This window comes from Oryctolagus cuniculus, chromosome 10, assembly GCF_051225735.1.
Source record: "Oryctolagus cuniculus isolate XC-2025 breed Fujian yellow rabbit chromosome 10, ASM5122573v1, whole genome shotgun sequence".
Taxonomy (NCBI): Eukaryota; Metazoa; Chordata; class Mammalia; order Lagomorpha; family Leporidae; genus Oryctolagus; species Oryctolagus cuniculus.
In genome coordinates, this window is record NC_142876.1 from 73,597,215 (window position 1) to 73,617,980 (window position 20,766).

A 20,766-nucleotide genomic window follows, 5' to 3' on the forward strand; every position below is an offset into this window, starting at 1 on the left:
GTCTACGGCCATACCACCCTGAACGCGCCCGATCTCGTCTGATCTCGGAAGCTAAGCAGGGTCGGGCCTGGTTAGTACTTGGATGGGAGACCGCCTGGGAATACCGGGTGCTGTAGGCTTTTGCCCCGCGGCACCCTCCCCTTTTGCTCGCCTTTGGCTGGCTGCCTAGCCACGCCCCCATCCGCCAGCCCGCACGCCGGGACCCCTGCGACCCCCAACGCAGCTCCAGCAGGGGGCAGAAGCCCGACCCCTCCACCTGGCAGCCCCAGCCCGCCCGCGCCTCGGGCCTGGGCCTGGGCCTGGGCCTGGGCCTGGGCACGGGCACGGGCACAGGCGGGCCGGCCAGCTGTCCCCGGCTGCCGCAGCCCCACCGCCAACCCCGGGGCCCACCCCGGGACACAGGCCACGCCCCGCGCCATCCCAGCGCGCCCCCTCCAACCCCAAACCAGCGACTCACCGCCCGCCAGGGCGCTCCCCTGCCGGCCGCCCCAACCCCGCAGCCCGCCGCACCAGCAGCTCCCGGCACCTGCACTCCCACCGCCCCTCCCGGGCTCCTGTCTCCCAGGGAGCCCAATGACTGTGACCACGACCACGACCACCGCCCGAAGACGACGCCAGGGCGCAGTTGCCCACCACTCAGGGCCCGGTGCCTCGCGCAGCCCAACCCGCGGGCCCTCTGCGCCACCTGGCCGTGCGGCGGCCACGCGCCACAGCCGCGGAAGCCCTCCAGAGCGCAAAGGAGGGACCCCACACCAAGCCTCGCAGGCAATACAGGCACCCTCTCCCTCTGTCTCTGACTTACACCAACACCTACACGTCTCTCTCTCTTTCTCTCTCTCTCTCTGTCTCTCTCTCCTCTCTCTGTCCCCCTCTCCCCCATCAGCCCTGACTCACACAGCATCCAAACGGGGCACCCTTTTGGCAGGCCAGGCAGAGACCCGCGGCCACAGGCTGCGTGCCCACAGGACCTCCCCGGGACAGAGGGTCCGTGGCAGGCAGGCAGCACACAGCCTGTGGTCTCTGTGGGGAGCAACTCGGATTGGACTGAGTTACTGGAATTAAGACTTATTCTATGCATCTGCTCTCCCACAATATGGCGCTGGGAGAGGAGCAAACAGCTTCTATGCAGCTGCCTCTTGCCAACTTGAGTGATGACCTCCAGGAGCTGATCCTGCTCCTGATTGAAGGAGAGCAGCGTACTCGGCGTGTGGGCAGCCGAGTTGGGATTGGCGGAAGAGGACTATAAAGGAGGAGAGAGACAACATGCACCAGGAACATCTAAGGGGAACACCTGTGCAGCCCCCGAGAGAGCCGGCCGGCCGGCCGGCGGTGTGCCGCTCCCCCGCGGAAGTGGGGAATGTGGCAGGGGGAACCGCCCTTCCACGGAGGTGGAAGGGACGGTAGCCAACCCGGGAAGAACCAGCAGCAAACCCGGGGAGGGCCGAGCAGACGAAAGAACAGCGCAGGGTCCTGTGTCGTTCCTCCATGAAGAGGGGGAGCGACAGTCTCGAACTGGCTGCCGGGCTGGAGGGTGCGGGTCGCGCTGAAGCGCCCCACCCTCCCGTGAGGGAACGGGCGCTGAGGACGGAAATCCCTCTGTGCCACGAAGGGTGTCGGGGTGTGCGACTGTGTGCCCCTTGTGTAGGCGTGTGTGTGTGTGTGTGTGTGTGTGTGTGAGTGCCCACGCGAGCGTGCGGCGGGGGTGATTCCGTGCGCTGCCGCCCTCCTTCCCGACCTGCTGCCCCACTTGGGCCCCCGTGACCGAGCGGGGACAAGGGTCCCCAGGCCCTCAGCTGTCCTCGCGGCGTGGGAGTGTGTGGAGGCGCGGCGGCCGTGCCGGGGGAGGGCGGGCGACCTGTGCGTCAGCGGTGGGGGGGCTGCTGGCGGCCGGGTAGGAGGGAAGGCCCGGGCCGCGGTGGTGTGGGGCGCCGAACCCCCTGGTGCCGGGACCCGCGAGCCGCGGGGCGCAGCCCTGGGCAGGCGTGGAGGCTGCCGGGCACGGCTGGCGTGTGGCTGGGCGATGGCGGCAGGCAGGGGATCCGGCCTAGAAAGAGAGAGTAGGAGTTCCCTGTGGCCAGCGGCAGCCGGAGGAGGTTGGCTCCCCTTGGCTTGGCGGCAGCGTGCCGACTGGGCGCCCGGTGCTGCAGGTCCTGGGCTGGGCAGGCGGAGGGCTGGAGTTCGGGCACTGGTGCAGGGCTAGGCGGAGGGCGGCTGAGGAGGAGGGGGGGGGAGGAGGAGAAGAGAAGAGAAGAGAAAAGAGGGAGGAGGCGGAGGAGAAGCGGCAGCGGGAGCGGGAGCGGGAGTGGGAATGGGAATGGGAATGGGAGTGAGAGCGGGGAGCGGGCAGGAGGAGGAGGAGGAGGCGGCGGCGGCGGCGGCGGCGGCGGCGGCGGCGGCGGCGGCGGCTGTGCGGGCGCGCACTCAAGAGGGGCCTGGAGGCGGCCTCTGGCGTCTACGGCCATACCACCCTGAACGCGCCCGATCTCGTCTGATCTCGGAAGCTAAGCAGGGTCGGGCCTGGTTAGTACTTGGATGGGAGACCGCCTGGGAATACCGGGGGCTGTAGGCTTTTGCCCCGCGGCACCCTCCCCTTTTGCTCGCCTTTGGCTGGCTGCCTAGCCACGCCCCCATCCGCCAGCCCGCACGCCGGGACCCCTGCGACCCCCAACGCAGCTCCAGCAGGGGGCAGAAGCCCGACCCCTCCACCTGGCAGCCCCAGCCCGCCCGCGCCTCGGGCCTGGGCCTGGGCCTGGGCCTGGGCCTGGGCCTGGGCCTGGGCACGGGCACGGGCGGGCCGGCCAGCTGTCCCTGGCTGCCGCAGCCCCACCGCCAACCCCGGGGCCCACCCCGGGACACAGGCCACGCCCCGCGCCATCCCAGCGCGCCCCCTCCAACCCCAAACCAGCGACTCACCGCCCGCCAGGGCGCTCCCCTGCCGGCCGCCCCAACCCCGCAGCCCGCCGCACCAGCAGCTCCCGGCACCTGCACTCCCACCGCCCCTCCCGGGCTCCTGTCTCCCAGGGAGCCCAATGACTGTGACCACGACCACGACCACCGCCCGAAGACGACGCCAGGGCGCGGTTGCCCACCACTCAGGGCCCGGTGCCTCGCGCAGCCCAACCCGCGGGCCCTCTGCGCCACCTGGCCGTGCGGCGGCCACGCGCCACAGCCGCGGAAGCCCTCCAGAGCGCAAAGGAGGGACCCCACACCAAGCCTCGCAGGCAATACAGGCACCCTCTCCCTCTGTCTCTGACTTACACCAACACCTACACGTCTCTCTCTCTTTCTCTCTCTCTCTCTGTCTCTCTCTCCTCTCTCTGTCCCCCTCTCCCCCATCAGCCCTGACTCACACAGCATCCAAACGGGGCACCCTTTTGGCAGGCCAGGCAGAGACCCGCGGCCACAGGCTGCGTGCCCACAGGACCTCCCCGGGACAGAGGGTCCGTGGCAGGCAGGCAGCACACAGCCTGTGGTCTCTGTGGGGAGCAACTCGGATTGGACTGAGTTACTGGAATTAAGACTTATTCTATGCATCTGCTCTCCCACAATATGGCGCTGGGAGAGGAGCAAACAGCTTCTATGCAGCTGCCTCTTGCCAACTTGAGTGATGACCTCCAGGAGCTGATCCTGCTCCTGATTGAAGGAGAGCAGCGTACTCGGCGTGTGGGCAGCCGAGTTGGGATTGGCGGAAGAGGACTATAAAGGAGGAGAGAGACAACATGCACCAGGAACATCTAAGGGGAACACCTGTGCAGCCCCCGAGAGAGCCGGCCGGCCGGCCGGCGGTGTGCCGCTCCCCCGCGGAAGTGGGGAATGTGGCAGGGGGAACCGCCCTTCCACGGAGGTGGAAGGGACGGTAGCCAACCCGGGAAGAACCAGCAGCAAACCCGGGGAGGGCCGAGCAGACGAAAGAACAGCGCAGGGTCCTGTGTCGTTCCTCCATGAAGAGGGGGAGCGACAGTCTCGAACTGGCTGCCGGGCTGGAGGGTGCGGGTCGCGCTGAAGCGCCCCACCCTCCCGTGAGGGAACGGGCGCTGAGGACGGAAATCCCTCTGTGCCACGAAGGGTGTCGGGGTGTGCGACTGTGTGCCCCTTGTGTAGGCGTGTGTGTGTGTGTGTGTGTGTGTGTGTGAGTGCCCACGCGAGCGTGCGGCGGGGGTGATTCCGTGCGCTGCCGCCCTCCTTCCCGACCTGCTGCCCCACTTGGGCCCCCGTGACCGAGCGGGGACAAGGGTCCCCAGGCCCTCAGCTGTCCTCGCGGCGTGGGAGTGTGTGGAGGCGCGGCGGCCGTGCCGGGGGAGGGCGGGCGACCTGTGCGTCAGCGGTGGGGGGGCTGCTGGCGGCCGGGTAGGAGGGAAGGCCCGGGCCGCGGTGGTGTGGGGCGCCGAACCCCCTGGTGCCGGGACCCGCGAGCCGCGGGGCGCAGCCCTGGGCAGGCGTGGAGGCTGCCGGGCACGGCTGGCGTGTGGCTGGGCGATGGCGGCAGGCAGGGGATCCGGCCTAGAAAGAGAGAGTAGGAGTTCCCTGTGGCCAGCGGCAGCCGGAGGAGGTTGGCTCCCCTTGGCTTGGCGGCAGCGTGCCGACTGGGCGCCCGGTGCTGCAGGTCCTGGGCTGGGCAGGCGGAGGGCTGGAGTTCGGGCACTGGTGCAGGGCTAGGCGGAGGGCGGCTGAGGAGGGGGGGGAGGAGGAGAAGAGAAGAGAAGAGAAAAGAGGGAGGAGGCGGAGGAGAAGCGGCAGCGGGAGCGGGAGCGGGAGTGGGAATGGGAATGGGAATGGGAGTGAGAGCGGGGAGCGGGCAGGAGGAGGAGGAGGAGGCGGCGGCGGCGGCTGTGCGGGCGCGCACTCAAGAGGGGCCTGGAGGCGGCCTCTGGCGTCTACGGCCATACCACCCTGAACGCGCCCGATCTCGTCTGATCTCGGAAGCTAAGCAGGGTCGGGCCTGGTTAGTACTTGGATGGGAGACCGCCTGGGAATACCGGGGGCTGTAGGCTTTTGCCCCGCGGCACCCTCCCCTTTTGCTCGCCTTTGGCTGGCTGCCTAGCCACGCCCCCATCCGCCAGCCCGCACGCCGGGACCCCTGCGACCCCCAACGCAGCTCCAGCAGGGGGCAGAAGCCCGACCCCTCCACCTGGCAGCCCCAGCCCGCCCGCGCCTCGGGCCTGGGCCTGGGCCTGGGCCTGGGCCTGGGCCTGGGCACGGGCACGGGCACGGGCGGGCCGGCCAGCTGTCCCCGGCTGCCGCAGCCCCACCGCCAACCCCGGGGCCCACCCCGGGACACAGGCCACGCCCCGCGCCATCCCAGCGCGCCCCCTCCAACCCCAAACCAGCGACTCACCGCCCGCCAGGGCGCTCCCCTGCCGGCCGCCCCAACCCCGCAGCCCGCCGCACCAGCAGCTCCCGGCACCTGCACTCCCACCGCCCCTCCCGGGCTCCTGTCTCCCAGGGAGCCCAATGACTGTGACCACGACCACGACCACGACCACCGCCCGAAGACGACGCCAGGGCGCAGTTGCCCACCACTCAGGGCCCGGTGCCTCGCGCAGCCCAACCCGCGGGCCCTCTGCGCCACCTGGCCGTGCGGCGGCCACGCGCCACAGCCGCGGAAGCCCTCCAGAGCGCAAAGGAGGGACCCCACACCAAGCCTCGCAGGCAATACAGGCACCCTCTCCCTCTGTCTCTGACTTACACCAACACCTACACGTCTCTCTCTCTTTCTCTCTCTCTCTCTGTCTCTCTCTCCTCTCTCTGTCCCCCTCTCCCCCATCAGCCCTGACTCACACAGCATCCAAACGGGGCACCCTTTTGGCAGGCCAGGCAGAGACCCGCGGCCACAGGCTGCGTGCCCACAGGACCTCCCCGGGACAGAGGGTCCGTGGCAGGCAGGCAGCACACAGCCTGTGGTCTCTGTGGGGAGCAACTCGGATTGGACTGAGTTACTGGAATTAAGACTTATTCTATGCATCTGCTCTCCCACAATATGGCGCTGGGAGAGGAGCAAACAGCTTCTATGCAGCTGCCTCTTGCCAACTTGAGTGATGACCTCCAGGAGCTGATCCTGCTCCTGATTGAAGGAGAGCAGCGTACTCGGCGTGTGGGCAGCCGAGTTGGGATTGGCGGAAGAGGACTATAAAGGAGGAGAGAGACAACATGCACCAGGAACATCTAAGGGGAACACCTGTGCAGCCCCCGAGAGAGCCGGCCGGCCGGCCGGCGGTGTGCCGCTCCCCCGCGGAAGTGGGGAATGTGGCAGGGGGAACCGCCCTTCCACGGAGGTGGAAGGGACGGTAGCCAACCCGGGAAGAACCAGCAGCAAACCCGGGGAGGGCCGAGCAGACGAAAGAACAGCGCAGGGTCCTGTGTCGTTCCTCCATGAAGAGGGGGAGCGACAGTCTCGAACTGGCTGCCGGGCTGGAGGGTGCGGGTCGCGCTGAAGCGCCCCACCCTCCCGTGAGGGAACGGGCGCTGAGGACGGAAATCCCTCTGTGCCACGAAGGGTGTCGGGGTGTGCGACTGTGTGCCCCTTGTGTAGGCGTGTGTGTGTGTGTGTGTGTGTGTGTGTGAGTGCCCACGCGAGCGTGCGGCGGGGGTGATTCCGTGCGCTGCCGCCCTCCTTCCCGACCTGCTGCCCCACTTGGGCCCCCGTGACCGAGCGGGGACAAGGGTCCCCAGGCCCTCAGCTGTCCTCGCGGCGTGGGAGTGTGTGGAGGCGCGGCGGCCGTGCCGGGGGAGGGCGGGCGACCTGTGCGTCAGCGGTGGGGGGGCTGCTGGCGGCCGGGTAGGAGGGAAGGCCCGGGCCGCGGTGGTGTGGGGCGCCGAACCCCCTGGTGCCGGGACCCGCGAGCCGCGGGGCGCAGCCCTGGGCAGGCGTGGAGGCTGCCGGGCACGGCTGGCGTGTGGCTGGGCGATGGCGGCAGGCAGGGGATCCGGCCTAGAAAGAGAGAGTAGGAGTTCCCTGTGGCCAGCGGCAGCCGGAGGAGGTTGGCTCCCCTTGGCTTGGCGGCAGCGTGCCGACTGGGCGCCCGGTGCTGCAGGTCCTGGGCTGGGCAGGCGGAGGGCTGGAGTTCGGGCACTGGTGCAGGGCTAGGCGGAGGGCGGCTGAGGAGGGGGGGGAGGAGGAGAAGAGAAGAGAAGAGAAAAGAGGGAGGAGGCGGAGGAGAAGCGGCAGCGGGAGCGGGAGCGGGAGTGGGAATGGGAATGGGAATGGGAGTGAGAGCGGGGAGCGGGCAGGAGGAGGAGGAGGAGGCGGCGGCGGCGGCTGTGCGGGCGCGCACTCAAGAGGGGCCTGGAGGCGGCCTCTGGCGTCTACGGCCATACCACCCTGAACGCGCCCGATCTCGTCTGATCTCGGAAGCTAAGCAGGGTCGGGCCTGGTTAGTACTTGGATGGGAGACCGCCTGGGAATACCGGGGGCTGTAGGCTTTTGCCCCGCGGCACCCTCCCCTTTTGCTCGCCTTTGGCTGGCTGCCTAGCCACGCCCCCATCCGCCAGCCCGCACGCCGGGACCCCTGCGACCCCCAACGCAGCTCCAGCAGGGGGCAGAAGCCCGACCCCTCCACCTGGCAGCCCCAGCCCGCCCGCGCCTCGGGCCTGGGCCTGGGCCTGGGCCTGGGCCTGGGCCTGGGCACGGGCACGGGCACGGGCGGGCCGGCCAGCTGTCCCCGGCTGCCGCAGCCCCACCGCCAACCCCGGGGCCCACCCCGGGACACAGGCCACGCCCCGCGCCATCCCAGCGCGCCCCCTCCAACCCCAAACCAGCGACTCACCGCCCGCCAGGGCGCTCCCCTGCCGGCCGCCCCAACCCCGCAGCCCGCCGCACCAGCAGCTCCCGGCACCTGCACTCCCACCGCCCCTCCCGGGCTCCTGTCTCCCAGGGAGCCCAATGACTGTGACCACGACCACGACCACGACCACCGCCCGAAGACGACGCCAGGGCGCAGTTGCCCACCACTCAGGGCCCGGTGCCTCGCGCAGCCCAACCCGCGGGCCCTCTGCGCCACCTGGCCGTGCGGCGGCCACGCGCCACAGCCGCGGAAGCCCTCCAGAGCGCAAAGGAGGGACCCCACACCAAGCCTCGCAGGCAATACAGGCACCCTCTCCCTCTGTCTCTGACTTACACCAACACCTACACGTCTCTCTCTCTTTCTCTCTCTCTCTCTGTCTCTCTCTCCTCTCTCTGTCCCCCTCTCCCCCATCAGCCCTGACTCACACAGCATCCAAACGGGGCACCCTTTTGGCAGGCCAGGCAGAGACCCGCGGCCACAGGCTGCGTGCCCACAGGACCTCCCCGGGACAGAGGGTCCGTGGCAGGCAGGCAGCACACAGCCTGTGGTCTCTGTGGGGAGCAACTCGGATTGGACTGAGTTACTGGAATTAAGACTTATTCTATGCATCTGCTCTCCCACAATATGGCGCTGGGAGAGGAGAAAACAGCTTCTATGCAGCTGCCTCTTGCCAACTTGAGTGATGACCTCCAGGAGCTGATCCTGCTCCTGATTGAAGGAGAGCAGCGTACTCGGCGTGTGGGCAGCCGAGTTGGGATTGGCAGAAGAGGACTATAAAGGAGGAGAGAGACAACATGCACCAGGAACATCTAAGGGGAACACCTGTGCAGCCCCCGAGAGAGCCGGCCGGCCGGCGGTGTGCCGCTCCCCCGCGGAAGTGGGGAATGTGGCAGGGGGAACCGCCCTTCCACGGAGGTGGAAGGGACGGTAGCCAACCCGGGAAGAACCAGCAGCAAACCCGGGGAGGGCCGAGCAGACGAAAGAACAGCGCAGGGTCCTGTGTCGTTCCTCCATGAAGAGGGGGAGCGACAGTCTCGAACTGGCTGCCGGGCTGGAGGGTGCGGGTCGCGCTGAAGCGCCCCACCCTCCCGTGAGGGAACGGGCGCTGAGGACGGAAATCCCTCTGTGCCACGAAGGGTGTCGGGGTGTGCGACTGTGTGCCCCTTGTGTAGGCGTGTGTGTGTGTGTGTGTGTGTGTGTGAGTGCCCACGCGAGCGTGCGGCGGGGGTGATTCCGTGCGCTGCCGCCCTCCTTCCCGACCTGCTGCCCCACTTGGGCCCCCGTGACCGAGCGGGGACAAGGGTCCCCAGGCCCTCAGCTGTCCTCGCGGCGTGGGAGTGTGTGGAGGCGCGGCGGCCGTGCCGGGGGAGGGCGGGCGACCTGTGCGTCAGCGGTGGGGGGGCTGCTGGCGGCCGGGTAGGAGGGAAGGCCCGGGCCGCGGTGGTGTGGGGCGCCGAACCCCCTGGTGCCGGGACCCGCGAGCCGCGGGGCGCAGCCCTGGGCAGGCGTGGAGGCTGCCGGGCACGGCTGGCGTGTGGCTGGGCGATGGCGGCAGGCAGGGGATCCAGCCTAGAAAGAGAGAGTAGGAGTTCCCTGTGGCCAGCGGCAGCCGGAGGAGGTTGGCTCCCCTTGGCTTGGCGGCAGCGTGCCGACTGGGCGCCCGGTGCTGCAGGTCCTGGGCTGGGCAGGCGGAGGGCTGGAGTTCGGGCACTGGTGCAGGGCTAGGCGGAGGGCGGCTGAGGAGGGGGGGGAGGAGGAGAAGAGAAGAGAAAAGAGGGAGGAGGCGGAGGAGAAGCGGGAGCGGGAGCGGGAGCGGGAGTGGGAATGGGAATGGGAATGGGAGTGAGAGCGGGGAGCGGGCAGGAGGAGGAGGAGGAGGCGGCGGCGGCGGCTGTGCGGGCGCGCACTCAAGAGGGGCCTGGAGGCGGCCTCTGGCGTCTACGGCCATACCACCCTGAACGCGCCCGATCTCGTCTGATCTCGGAAGCTAAGCAGGGTCGGGCCTGGTTAGTACTTGGATGGGAGACCGCCTGGGAATACCGGGGGCTGTAGGCTTTTGCCCCGCGGCACCCTCCCCTTTTGCTCGCCTTTGGCTGGCTGCCTAGCCACGCCCCCATCCGCCAGCCCGCACGCCGGGACCCCTGCGACCCCCAACGCAGCTCCAGCAGGGGGCAGAAGCCCGACCCCTCCACCTGGCAGCCCCAGCCCGCCCGCGCCTCGGGCCTGGGCCTGGGCCTGGGCCTGGGCCTGGGCACGGGCACGGGCACGGGCGGGCCGGCCAGCTGTCCCCGGCTGCCGCAGCCCCACCGCCAACCCCGGGGCCCACCCCGGGACACAGGCCACGCCCCGCGCCATCCCAGCGCGCCCCCTCCAACCCCAAACCAGCGACTCACCGCCCGCCAGGGCGCTCCCCTGCCGGCCGCCCCAACCCCGCAGCCCGCCGCACCAGCAGCTCCCGGCACCTGCACTCCCACCGCCCCTCCCGGGCTCCTGTCTCCCAGGGAGCCCAATGACTGTGACCACGACCACGACCACCGCCCGAAGACGACGCCAGGGCGCGGTTGCCCACCACTCAGGGCCCGGTGCCTCGCGCAGCCCAACCCGCGGGCCCTCTGCGCCACCTGGCCGTGCGGCGGCCACGCGCCACAGCCGCGGAAGCCCTCCAGAGCGCAAAGGAGGGACCCCACACCAAGCCTCGCAGGCAATACAGGCACCCTCTCCCTCTGTCTCTGACTTACACCAACACCTACACGTCTCTCTTTCTCTCTCTCTCTCTGTCTCTCTCTCCTCTCTCTGTCCCCCTCTCCCCCATCAGCCCTGACTCACACAGCATCCAAACGGGGCACCCTTTTGGCAGGCCAGGCAGAGACCCGCGGCCACAGGCTGCGTGCCCACAGGACCTCCCCGGGACAGAGGGTCCGTGGCAGGCAGGCAGCACACAGCCTGTGGTCTCTGTGGGGAGCAACTCGGATTGGACTGAGTTACTGGAATTAAGACTTATTCTATGCATCTGCTCTCCCACAATATGGCGCTGGGAGAGGAGCAAACAGCTTCTATGCAGCTGCCTCTTGCCAACTTGAGTGATGACCTCCAGGAGCTGATCCTGCTCCTGATTGAAGGAGAGCAGCGTACTCGGCGTGTGGGCAGCCGAGTTGGGATTGGCGGAAGAGGACTATAAAGGAGGAGAGAGACAACATGCACCAGGAACATCTAAGGGGAACACCTGTGCAGCCCCCGAGAGAGCCGGCCGGCCGGCCGGCGGTGTGCCGCTCCCCCGCGGAAGTGGGGAATGTGGCAGGGGGAACCGCCCTTCCACGGAGGTGGAAGGGACGGTAGCCAACCCGGGAAGAACCAGCAGCAAACCCGGGGAGGGCCGAGCAGACGAAAGAACAGCGCAGGGTCCTGTGTCGTTCCTCCATGAAGAGGGGGAGCGACAGTCTCGAACTGGCTGCCGGGCTGGAGGGTGCGGGTCGCGCTGAAGCGCCCCACCCTCCCGTGAGGGAACGGGCGCTGAGGACGGAAATCCCTCTGTGCCACGAAGGGTGTCGGGGTGTGCGACTGTGTGCCCCTTGTGTAGGCGTGTGTGTGTGTGTGTGTGTGTGTGTGAGTGCCCACGCGAGCGTGCGGCGGGGGTGATTCCGTGCGCTGCCGCCCTCCTTCCCGACCTGCTGCCCCACTTGGGCCCCCGTGACCGAGCGGGGACAAGGGTCCCCAGGCCCTCAGCTGTCCTCGCGGCGTGGGAGTGTGTGGAGGCGCGGCGGCCGTGCCGGGGGAGGGCGGGCGACCTGTGCGTCAGCGGTGGGGGGGCTGCTGGCGGCCGGGTAGGAGGGAAGGCCCGGGCCGCGGTGGTGTGGGGCGCCGAACCCCCTGGTGCCGGGACCCGCGAGCCGCGGGGCGCAGCCCTGGGCAGGCGTGGAGGCTGCCGGGCACGGCTGGCGTGTGGCTGGGCGATGGCGGCAGGCAGGGGATCCGGCCTAGAAAGAGAGAGTAGGAGTTCCCTGTGGCCAGCGGCAGCCGGAGGAGGTTGGCTCCCCTTGGCTTGGCGGCAGCGTGCCGACTGGGCGCCCGGTGCTGCAGGTCCTGGGCTGGGCAGGCGGAGGGCTGGAGTTCGGGCACTGGTGCAGGGCTAGGCGGAGGGCGGCTGAGGAGGGGGGGGAGGAGGAGAAGAGAAGAGAAGAGAAAAGAGGGAGGAGGCGGAGGAGAAGCGGCAGCGGGAGCGGGAGCGGGAGTGGGAATGGGAATGGGAATGGGAGTGAGAGCGGGGAGCGGGCAGGAGGAGGAGGAGGAGGCGGCGGCGGCGGCTGTGCGGGCGCGCACTCAAGAGGGGCCTGGAGGCGGCCTCTGGCGTCTACGGCCATACCACCCTGAACGCGCCCGATCTCGTCTGATCTCGGAAGCTAAGCAGGGTCGGGCCTGGTTAGTACTTGGATGGGAGACCGCCTGGGAATACCGGGGGCTGTAGGCTTTTGCCCCGCGGCACCCTCCCCTTTTGCTCGCCTTTGGCTGGCTGCCTAGCCACGCCCCCATCCGCCAGCCCGCACGCCGGGACCCCTGCGACCCCCAACGCAGCTCCAGCAGGGGGCAGAAGCCCGACCCCTCCACCTGGCAGCCCCAGCCCGCCCGCGCCTCGGGCCTGGGCCTGGGCCTGGGCCTGGGCCTGGGCCTGGGCACGGGCACGGGCACGGGCACGGGCACGGGCGGGCCGGCCAGCTGTCCCCGGCTGCCGCAGCCCCACCGCCAACCCCGGGGCCCACCCCGGGACACAGGCCACGCCCCGCGCCATCCCAGCGCGCCCCCTCCAACCCCAAACCAGCGACTCACCGCCCGCCAGGGCGCTCCCCTGCCGGCCGCCCCAACCCCGCAGCCCGCCGCACCAGCAGCTCCCGGCACCTGCACTCCCACCGCCCCTCCCGGGCTCCTGTCTCCCAGGGAGCCCAATGACTGTGACCACGACCACGACCACCGCCCGAAGACGACGCCAGGGCGCGGTTGCCCACCACTCAGGGCCCGGTGCCTCGCGCAGCCCAACCCGCGGGCCCTCTGCGCCACCTGGCCGTGCGGCGGCCACGCGCCACAGCCGCGGAAGCCCTCCAGAGCGCAAAGGAGGGACCCCACACCAAGCCTCGCAGGCAATACAGGCACCCTCTCCCTCTGTCTCTGACTTACACCAACACCTACACGTCTCTCTTTCTCTCTCTCTCTCTGTCTCTCTCTCCTCTCTCTGTCCCCCTCTCCCCCATCAGCCCTGACTCACACAGCATCCAAACGGGGCACCCTTTTGGCAGGCCAGGCAGAGACCCGCGGCCACAGGCTGCGTGCCCACAGGACCTCCCCGGGACAGAGGGTCCGTGGCAGGCAGGCAGCACACAGCCTGTGGTCTCTGTGGGGAGCAACTCGGATTGGACTGAGTTACTGGAATTAAGACTTATTCTATGCATCTGCTCTCCCACAATATGGCGCTGGGAGAGGAGAAAACAGCTTCTATGCAGCTGCCTCTTGCCAACTTGAGTGATGACCTCCAGGAGCTGATCCTGCTCCTGATTGGAGGAGAGTAGCGTACTTGGCGTGTGGGCAGCCGAGTTGGGATTGGCGGAAGAGGACTATAAAGGAGGAGAGAGACAACATGCACCAGGAACATCTAAGGGGAACACCTGTGCAGCCCCCGAGAGAGCCGGCCGGCCGGCGGTGTGCCGCTCCCCCGCGGAAGTGGGGAATGTGGCAGGGGGAACCGCCCTTCCACGGAGGTGGAAGGGATGGTAGCCAACCCGGGAAGAACCAGCAGCAAACCCGGGGAGGGCCGAGCAGATGAAAGAACAGCGCAGGGTCCTGTGTCGTTCCTCCATGAAGAGGGGGAGCGACAGTCTCGAACTGGCTGCCGGGCTGGAGGGTGCGGGTCGCGCTGAAGCGCCCCACCCTCCCGTGAGGGAACGGGCGCTGAGGACGGAAATCCCTCTGTGCCACGAAGGGTGTCGGGGTGTGCGACTGTGTGCCCCTTGTGTAGGCGTGTGTGTGTGTGTGTGTGTGTGTGTGTGAGTGCCCACGCGAGCGTGCGGCGGGGGTGATTCCGTGCGCTGCCGCCCTCCTTCCCGACCTGCTGCCCCACTTGGGCCCCCGTGACCGAGCGGGGACAAGGGTCCCCAGGCCCTCAGCTGTCCTCGCGGCGTGGGAGTGTGTGGAGGCGCGGCGGCCGTGCCGGGGGAGGGCGGGCGACCTGTGCGTCAGCGGTGGGGGGGCTGCTGGCGGCCGGGTAGGAGGGAAGGCCCGGGCCGCGGTGGTGTGGGGCGCCGAACCCCCTGGTGCCGGGACCCGCGAGCCGCGGGGCGCAGCCCTGGGCAGGCGTGGAGGCTGCCGGGCACGGCTGGCGTGTGGCTGGGCGATGGCGGCAGGCAGGGGATCCGGCCTAGAAAGAGAGAGTAGGAGTTCCCTGTGGCCAGCGGCAGCCGGAGGAGGTTGGCTCCCCTTGGCTTGGCGGCAGCGTGCCGACTGGGCGCCCGGTGCTGCACTGCAGGTCCTGGGCTGGGCAGGCGGAGGGCTGGAGTTCGGGCACTGGTGCAGGGCTAGGCGGAGGGCGGCTGAGGAGGGGGGGGGAGGAGGAGAAGAGAAGAGAAGAGAAAAGAGGGAGGAGGCGGAGGAGAAGCGGCAGCGGGAGCGGGAGCGGGAGTGGGAATGGGAATGGGAGTGAGAGCGGGGAGCGGGCAGGAGGAGGAGGAGGAGGCGGCGGCGGCGGCGGCGGCTGTGCGGGCGCGCACTCAAGAGGGGCCTGGAGGCGGCCTCTGGCGTCTACGGCCATACCACCCTGAACGCGCCCGATCTCGTCTGATCTCGGAAGCTAAGCAGGGTCGGGCCTGGTTAGTACTTGGATGGGAGACCGCCTGGGAATACTGGGTGCTGTAGGCTTTTGCCCCGCGGCACCCTCCCCTTTTGCTCGCCTTTGGCTGGCTGCCTAGCCACGCCCCCATCCGCCAGCCCGCACGCCGGGACCCCTGCGACCCCCAACGCAGCTCCAGCAGGGGGCAGAAGCCCGACCCCTCCACCTGGCAGCCCCAGCCCGCCCGCGCCTCGGGCCTGGGCCTGGGCCTGGGCCTGGGCACGGGCACGGGCACGTGCACGGGCACGGGCGGGCCGGCCAGCTGTCCCCGGCTGCCGCAGCCCCACCGCCAACCCCGGGGCCCACCCCGGGACACAGGCCACGCCCCGCGCCATCCAGCGCGCCCCCTCCAACCCCAAACCAGCGACTCACCGCCCGCCAGGGCGCTCCCCTGCCGGCCGCCCCAACCCCGCAGCCCGCCGCACCAGCAGCTCCCGGCACCTGCACTCCCACCGCCCCTCCCGGGCTCCTGTCTCCCAGGGAGCCCAATGACTGTGACCACGACCACGACCACGACCACCGCCCGAAGACGACGCCAGGGCGCGGTTGCCCACCACTCAGGGCCCGGTGCCTCGCGCAGCCCAACCCGCGGGCCCTCTGCGCCACCTGGCCGTGCGGCGGCCACGCGCCACAGCCGCGGAAGCCCTCCAGAGCGCAAAGGAGGGACCCCACACCAAGCCTCGCAGGCAATACAGGCACCCTCTCCCTCTGTCTCTGACTTACACCAACACCTACACGTCTCTCTCTCTTTCTCTCTCTCTCTCTGTCTCTCTCTCCTCTCTCTGTCCCCCTCTCCCCCATCAGCCCTGACTCACACAGCATCCAAACGGGGCACCCTTTTGGCAGGCCTGGCAGAGACCCGCGGCCACAGGCTGCGTGCCCACAGGACCTCCCCGGGACAGAGGGTCCGTGGCAGGCAGGCAGCACACAGCCTGTGGTCTCGAACTGGCTGCCGGGCTGGAGGGTGCGGGTCGCGCTGAAGCGCCCCACCCTCCCGTGAGGGAACGGGCGCTGAGGACGGAAATCCCTCTGTGCCACGAAGGGTGTCGGGGTGTGCGACTGTGTGCCCCTTGTGTAGGCGTGTGTGTGTGTGTGTGTGTGTGTGAGTGCCCACGCGAGCGTGCGGCGGGGGTGATTCCGTACGCTGCCGCCCTCCTTCCCGACCTGCTGCCCCACTTGGGCCCCCGTGACCGAGCGGGGACAAGGGTCCCCAGGCCCTCAGCTGTCCTCGCGGCGTGGGAGTGTGTGGAGGCGCGGCGGCCGTGCCGGGGGAGGGCGGGCGACCTGTGCGTCAGCGGTGGGGGGGCTGCTGGCGGCCGGGTAGGAGGGAAGGCCCGGGCCGCGGTGGTGTGGGGCGCCGAACCCCCTGGTGCCGGGACCCGCGAGCCGCGGGGCGCAGCCCTGGGCAGGCGTGGAGGCTGCCGGGCACGGCTGGCGTGTGGCTGGGCGATGGCGGCAGGCAGGGGATCCGGCCTAGAAAGAGAGAGTAGGAGTTCCCTGTGGCCAGCGGCAGCCGGAGGAGGTTGGCTCCCCTTGGCTTGGCGGCAGCGTGCCGACTGGGCGCCCGGTGCTGCACTGCAGGTCCTGGGCTGGGCAGGCGGAGGGCTGGAGTTCGGGCACTGGTGCAGGGCTAGGCGGAGGGCGGCTGAGGAGGAGGGGGGGGGAGGAGGAGAAGAGAAGAGAAGAGAAAAGAGGGAGGAGGCGGAGGAGAAGCGGCAGCGGGAGCGGGAGCGGGAGTGGGAATGGGAATGGGAATGGGAATGGGAATGGGAATGGGAATGGGAGTGAGAGCGGGGAGCGGGCAGGAGGAGGAGGAGGAGGAGGCGGCGGCGGCGGAGGCGGCGGCGGCGGCTGTGCGGGCGCGCACTCAAGAGGGGCCTGGAGGCGGCCTCTGGGGTCTACGGCCATACCACCCTGAACGCGCCCGATCTCGTCTGATCTCGGAAGCTAAGCAGGGTCGGGCCTGGTTAGTACTTGGATGGGAGACCGCCTGGGAATACCGGGTGCTGTAGGCTTTTGCCCCGCGGCACCCTCCCCTTTTGCTCGCCTTTGGCTGGCTGCCTAGCCACGCCCCCATCCGCCAGCCCGCACGCCGGGACCCCTGCGACCCCCAACGCAGCTCCAGCAGGGGGCAGAAGCCCGACCCCTCCACCTGGCAGCCCCAGCCCGCCCGCGCCTCGGGCCTGGGCCTGGGCCTGGGCCTGGGCACGGGCACGGGCACGGGCACGGGCACGGGCGGGCCGGCCAGCTGTCCCCGGCTGCCGCAGCCCCACCGCCAACCCCGGGGCCCACCCCGGGACACAGGCCACGCCCCGCGCCATCCAGCGCGCCCCCTCCAACCCCAAACCAGCGACTCACCGCCCGCCAGGGCGCTCCCCTGCCGGCCGCCCCAACCCCGCAGCCCGCCGCACCAGCAGCTCCCGGCACCTGCACTCCCACCGCCCCTCCCGGGCTCCTGTCTCCCAGGGAGCCCAATGACTGTGACCACAACCACGACCACGACCACCGCCCGAAGACGACGCCAGGGCGCGGTTGCCCACCACTCAGGGCCCGGTGCCTCGCGCAGCCCAACCCGCGGGCCCTCTGCGCCACCTGGCCGTGCGGCGGCCACGCGCCACAGCCGCGGAAGCCCTCCAGAGCGCAAAGGAGGGACCCCACACCAAGCCTCGCAGGCAATACAGGCACCCTCTCCCTCTGTCTCTGACTTACACCAACACCTACACGTCTCTCTCTCTTTCTCTCTCTCTCTCTGTCTCTCTCTCCTCTCTCTGTCCCCCTCTCCCCCATCAGCCCTGACTCACACAGCATCCAAACGGGGCACCCTTTTGGCAGGCCAGGCAGAGACCCGCGGCCACAGGCTGCGTGCCCACAGGACCTCCCCGGGACAGAGGGTCCGTGGCAGGCAGGCAGCACACAGCCTGTGGTCTCTGTGGGGAGCAACTCGGATTGGACTGAGTTACTGGAATTAAGACTTATTCTATGCATCTGCTCTCCCACAATATGGCGCTGGGAGAGGAGCAAACAGCTTCTATGCAGCTGCCTCTTGCCAACTTGAGTGATGACCTCCAGGAGCTGATCCTGCTCCTGATTGAAGGAGAGCAGCGTACTCGGCGTGTGGGCAGCCGAGTTGGGATTGGCGGAAGAGGACTATAAAGGAGGAGAGAGACAACATGCACCAGGAACATCTAAGGGGAACACCTGTGCAGCCCCCGAGAGAGCCGGCCGGCCGGCGGTGTGCCGCTCCCCCGCGGAAGTGGGGAATGTGGCAGGGGGAACCGCCCTTCCACGGAGGTGGAAGGGACGGTAGCCAACCCGGGAAGAACCAGCAGCAAACCCGGGGAGGGCCGAGCAGACGAAAGAACAGCGCAGGGTCCTGTGTCGTTCCTCCATGAAGAGGGGGAGCGACAGTCTCGAACTGGCTGCCGGGCTGGAGGGTGCGGGTCGCGCTGAAGCGCCCCACCCTCCCGTGAGGGAACGGGCGCTGAGGACGGAAATCCCTCTGTGCCACGAAGGGTGTCGGGGTGTGCGACTGTGTGCCCCTTGTGTAGGCGTGTGTGTGTGTGTGTGTGTGTGTGTGTGAGTGCCCACGCGAGCGTGCGGCGGGGGTGATTCCGTGCGCTGCCGCCCTCCTTCCCGACCTGCTGCCCCACTTGGGCCCCCGTGACCGAGCGGGGACAAGGGTCCCCAGGCCCTCAGCTGTCCTCGCGGCGTGGGAGTGTGTGGAGGCGCGGCGGCCGTGCCGGGGGAGGGCGGGCGACCTGTGCGTCAGCGGTGGGGGGGCTGCTGGCGGCCGGGTAGGAGGGAAGGCCCGGGCCGCGGTGGTGTGGGGCGCCGAACCCCCTGGTGCCGGGACCCGCGAGCCGCGGGGCGCAGCCCTGGGCAGGCGTGGAGGCTGCCGGGCACGGCTGGCGTGTGGCTGGGCGATGGCGGCAGGCAGGGGATCCGGCCTAGAAAGAGAGAGTAGGAGTTCCCTGTGGCCAGCGGCAGCCGGAGGAGGTTGGCTCCCCTTGGCTTGGCGGCAGCGTGCCGACTGGGCGCCCGGTGCTGCAGGTCCTGGGCTGGGCAGGCGGAGGGCTGGAGTTCGGGCACTGGTGCAGGGCTAGGCGGAGGGCGGCTGAGGAGGGGGGGGAGGAGGAGAAGAGAAGAGAAGAGAAAAGAGGGAGGAGGCGGAGGAGAAGCGGCAGCGGGAGCGGGAGCGGGAGTGGGAATGGGAATGGGAATGGGAGTGAGAGCGGGGAGCGGGCAGGAGGAGGAGGAGGAGGCGGCGGCGGCGGCTGTGCGGGCGCGCACTCAAGAGGGGCCTGGAGGCGGCCTCTGGCGTCTACGGCCATACCACCCTGAACGCGCCCGATCTCGTCTGATCTCGGAAGCTAAGCAGGGTCGGGCCTGGTTAGTACTTGGATGGGAGACCGCCTGGGAATACCGGGGGCTGTAGGCTTTTGCCCCGCGGCACCCTCCCCTTTTGCTCGCCTTTGGCTGGCTGCCTAGCCACGCCCCCATCCGCCAGCCCGCACGCCGGGACCCCTGCGACCCCCAACGCAGCTCCAGCAGGGGGCAGAAGCCCGACCCCTCCACCTGGCAGCCCCAGCCCGCCCGCGCCTCGGGCCTGGGCCTGGGCCTGGGCCTGGGCCTGGGCCTGGGCACGGGCACGGGCACGGGCGGGCCGGCCAGCTGTCCCCGGCTGCCGCAGCCCCACCGCCAACCCCGGGGCCCACCCCGGGACACAGGCCACGCCCCGCGCCATCCCAGCGCGCCCCCTCCAACCCCAAACCAGCGACTCACCGCCCGCCAGGGCGCTCCCCTGCCGGCCGCCCCAACCCCGCAGCCCGCCGCACCAGCAGCTCCCGGCACCTGCACTCCCACCGCCCCTCCCGGGCTCCTGTCTCCCAGGGAGCCCAATGACTGTGACCACGACCACGACCACGACCACCGCCCGAAGACGACGCCAGGGCGCAGTTGCCCACCACTCAGGGCCCGGTGCCTCGCGCAGCCCAACCCGCGGGCCCTCTGCGCCACCTGGCCGTGCGGCGGCCACGCGCCACAGCCGCGGAAGCCCTCCAGAGCGCAAAGGAGGGACCCCACACCAAGCCTCGCAGGCAATACAGGCACCCTCTCCCTCTGTCTCTGACTTACACCAACACCTACACGTCTCTCTCTCTTTCTCTCTCTCTCTCTGTCTCTCTCTCCTCTCTCTGTCCCCCTCTCCCCCATCAGCCCTGACTCACACAGCATCCAAACGGGGCACCCTTTTGGCAGGCCAGGCAGAGACCCGCGGCCACAGGCTGCGTGCCCACAGGACCTCCCCGGGACAGAGGGTCCGTGGCAGGCAGGCAGCACACAGCCTGTGGTCTCTGTGGGGAGCAACTCGGATTGGACTGAGTTACTGGAATTAAGACTTATTCTATGCATCTGCTCTCCCACAATATGGCGCTGGGAGAGGAGAAAACAGCTTCTATGCAGCTGCCTCTTGCCAACTTGAGTGATGACCTCCAGGAGCTGATCCTGCTCCTGATTGAAGGAGAGCAGCGTACTCGGCGTGTGGGCAGCCGAGTTGGGATTGGCAGAAGAGGACTATAAAGGAGGAGAGAGACAACATGCACCAGGAACATCTAAGGGGAACACCTGTGCAGCCCCCGAGAGAGCCGGCCGGCCGGCGGTGTGCCGCTCCCCCGCGGAAGTGGGGAATGTGGCAGGGGGAACCGCCCTTCCACGGAGGTGGAAGGGACGGTAGCCAACCCGGGAAGAACCAGCAGCAAACCCGGGGAGGGCCGAGCAGACGAAAGAACAGCGCAGGGTCCTGTGTCGTTCCTCCATGAAGAGGGGGAGCGACAGTCTCGAACTGGCTGCCGGGCTGGAGGGTGCGGGTCGCGCTGAAGCGCCCCACCCTCCCGTGAGGGAACGGGCGCTGAGGACGGAAATCCCTCTGTGCCACGAAGGGTGTCGGGGTGTGCGACTGTGTGCCCCTTGTGTAGGCGTGTGTGTGTGTGTGTGTGTGTGTGTGAGTGCCCACGCGAGCGTGCGGCGGGGGTGATTCCGTGCGCTGCCGCCCTCCTTCCCGACCTGCTGCCCCACTTGGGCCCCCGTGACCGAGCGGGGACAAGGGTCCCCAGGCCCTCA

At 69.5% G+C, this 20,766-nt stretch overlaps 9 non-coding genes across 9 annotated transcripts; all 9 read left to right on the forward strand.

Annotated features, from left to right (window-relative positions):
* LOC138844170 (5S ribosomal RNA) lies at positions 1–119 on the forward strand. Its single transcript, XR_011379709.2, has one exon. It is a non-coding gene; the product is annotated as a 5S ribosomal RNA (ribosomal RNA).
* Positions 120–2,450: 2,331 nt separating this feature from the next.
* Positions 2,451–2,569, forward strand: LOC149123823 (5S ribosomal RNA). Its single transcript, XR_016215513.1, has one exon. It is a non-coding gene; the product is annotated as a 5S ribosomal RNA (ribosomal RNA).
* A 2,303-nt stretch (positions 2,570–4,872) lies between these two features.
* On the forward strand, positions 4,873–4,991 carry LOC149123824 (5S ribosomal RNA). The gene has a single exon (XR_016215514.1). It is a non-coding gene; the product is annotated as a 5S ribosomal RNA (ribosomal RNA).
* A 2,309-nt stretch (positions 4,992–7,300) lies between these two features.
* Positions 7,301–7,419, forward strand: LOC149123825 (5S ribosomal RNA). The gene has a single exon (XR_016215516.1). It is a non-coding gene; the product is annotated as a 5S ribosomal RNA (ribosomal RNA).
* Positions 7,420–9,717: 2,298 nt separating this feature from the next.
* LOC149123826 (5S ribosomal RNA) lies at positions 9,718–9,836 on the forward strand. Its single transcript, XR_016215517.1, has one exon. It is a non-coding gene; the product is annotated as a 5S ribosomal RNA (ribosomal RNA).
* A 2,291-nt stretch (positions 9,837–12,127) lies between these two features.
* LOC149123827 (5S ribosomal RNA) lies at positions 12,128–12,246 on the forward strand. Its single transcript, XR_016215518.1, has one exon. It is a non-coding gene; the product is annotated as a 5S ribosomal RNA (ribosomal RNA).
* Positions 12,247–14,559: 2,313 nt separating this feature from the next.
* LOC149123828 (5S ribosomal RNA) lies at positions 14,560–14,678 on the forward strand. The gene has a single exon (XR_016215503.1). It is a non-coding gene; the product is annotated as a 5S ribosomal RNA (ribosomal RNA).
* A 1,867-nt stretch (positions 14,679–16,545) lies between these two features.
* Positions 16,546–16,664, forward strand: LOC149123829 (5S ribosomal RNA). The gene has a single exon (XR_016215580.1). It is a non-coding gene; the product is annotated as a 5S ribosomal RNA (ribosomal RNA).
* Positions 16,665–18,968: 2,304 nt separating this feature from the next.
* Positions 18,969–19,087, forward strand: LOC149123830 (5S ribosomal RNA). Its single transcript, XR_016215519.1, has one exon. It is a non-coding gene; the product is annotated as a 5S ribosomal RNA (ribosomal RNA).
* Positions 19,088–20,766: the final 1,679 nt, after the last annotated feature.